A 2,307-nucleotide genomic window follows, 5' to 3' on the forward strand; every position below is an offset into this window, starting at 1 on the left:
GTGCTGGATTGTCTCAGGGGCCTCTTTGCACAGTCTGCACCTGGGGTCTGGTCTGGTGTGGTCGATCTGGGCCTCTATTGATCTGGTGCTTAGGGCCTGCTCCTGTGCAGCCATGATGAGTGACTCTGTGCCATTGGTAGGATTTCCTGATGTCTGACACTTTAGTTATGTTTCGGTGGTACATCCTGTGTAGGTGCTCATCCTCCCATGATGGAACCTCTAGCATATATATATATATATATACATAAAAACACGGCTAAATCCTTTGTCATCTTTACCGTCAGGCTGCAGCCATGCCCCAAATTCCTCGTTTTTCAGCCTCTTTTGTTGAAATTTGCAATTTTTTCCATTCTTTAGCTTTTTCTCCGCTCGAGCTTCTTTTCCAAAACTATGGTTTTTCTTCAGGGATAGTGTCTAGGTGTTACTTTATTGTATCTTTTATACTATATCTGTTGGTTGTGCTGTTCTTTTTACCTCTTTGCAGGTGATGAAGCAGATAGAAGATGTTTTATCGTTGTCTCTCTTTTATCTCCTCTTTCTTTCATCTTTTCTCCTTTTTTCCTGTTTTTCCTTTCCTGTTCTACTGACATTGCAGTGTCCGTATAACCTGTAAAACTCCCTGCATGAATTATAATTAAGCTATTTATACGCATAAATGGAGAGGAACACTTTGGCGATAGCCGTACTGCTCCACTTGTGGAAGTAAAATCTGCTGGGCTCTTTTTTTGGCTTGAAGACAATGCCACATCGCCAGACGATATGACAAAACAAAAAGAAAGAAAATAAAAAGTAAAATAAAAAATAAAATGTTATTAAATAAAAAAAAATACGGCTTTTCGATCAACCGGTAGCAGTTCCCCACAAACACGTGGAACCAGTTATATCCGATATAATATACCTGACGAAATATGTTTTTATGATAATCAAATTTAATGAATTTTAATGCCAATTAAGGCCTTAATTTAAAAAAATAATAATTTGAATGACTTTTAATGATTTTGTAATGACCCGTGGAATAACCCTGTTTATGAAAAATCACCCCCTCTCTGATTCATGATCTATTTCTCTCTTCAGTCGATGAAGTCTGTGGAGATAAATTCCTTCTGTAAACTTAAACCATTTACACTTTAAAAAATCTGCAAACATAATTGCCTTCTTTGATCAACTACAAACCGTATCATTCATACACGCTCAACCCAGCAGGAACATGTTCAGCAAGACGAGTAACTTGGGTCAGCGAAACAGAACAAACGCTTTAAATTAGCTCAGTTGTCAGATCTCCCCTCCATGCAGCCGGATCAAACGTGAGCAGCCTCCTCTGTGCTTGGATTCGCGCTCGCTAGATCACACAATCTTTTCAAGCGAGCTTCGGATAATGAGCCGGCTCACCTGTTAATAAGATTATCACACCCTACCAGATTAAACAGGCTTTTCACACACACACCGGGCTGTGGGCTGTTCTCCTCCCACCAGGCTTTCATCACCTCTGCTGGAGTGGTGTGTGAGGAGATGCAATGATGGCAGTGAGTGAGGCAACAAGAGAATCAAAAGCAGCTGCTAAATGCATCAAGGAACTGAGATTATTCTTCAACACAGATATTGGGATAAAAATCGCAATTGAGCTCCCAGATCAGAGGAAAATGGCATCTTTCAGCAGCGCTGTACCATAATGTCCCGAATGTAAAGGCTGCTAGACCAGGGGTCAACAAACCGGCCAGTACACAGAAAGTTGTCAAAATTAGGCTGAAATTAGACCTAAAATGACATTAAAGCTCCAAAATGAAAGGACTGTGTAGTGGTAGCGGCAGACTGCGGCTTTTCTTGTCCTCCCATTCATCCTATTCAGCACTGATCTCATTTCTACTTATCGTCTGAGGTGGAATATGTCTGCAAAAACTGGGATGCTGTCTCTGAGAGAAGAAGATGATTTTATGTCTGCACAAACCGAGGAACTATGTCTCCTTAAACGCCATGATTGAACTGAACACAGAGTAAAATAGAGATAAGTGATATCTGATTTCATTATCAAAACTTTTAGAAATCTTAATGTGATACTAAAGTAAAGAGATTGCAAGACTATGCTGTGTTTTTCCCCACATGCATACATAAGTTTATCTTGCTCATCATTTATAGCAACATTTCCACTGGGTCCCCAATGGCATCAGTGGCACCTAAACCACAGTTTTAAGTTGCAGCATCCATTTACCCAACTGTCCCCACCTTTAAATGAAGGCAGAGATGGGAAGTAACGAAGTACAAATACTTCGTTACTGTACTCAAGTAGATTTTTCTGATATTTTTACTTTA

The 2,307-nt window shown here is 40.0% G+C and overlaps 1 protein-coding gene across 1 annotated transcript in view; it reads left to right on the top strand.

The window, feature by feature from the left end:
• The window catches only part of LOC107087687 (glutamate receptor ionotropic, NMDA 2C-like), a 54,405-nt gene that overhangs the window by 9,447 nt on the left and 42,651 nt on the right, over nt 1-2,307 (top strand). The gene's annotated exons all lie outside the window — the stretch shown is intronic.

Source organism: Cyprinodon variegatus, unplaced genomic scaffold (genome assembly GCF_000732505.1).
Source record: "Cyprinodon variegatus isolate N-32 unplaced genomic scaffold, C_variegatus-1.0 Scaffold191, whole genome shotgun sequence".
Taxonomy (NCBI): Eukaryota; Metazoa; Chordata; class Actinopteri; order Cyprinodontiformes; family Cyprinodontidae; genus Cyprinodon; species Cyprinodon variegatus.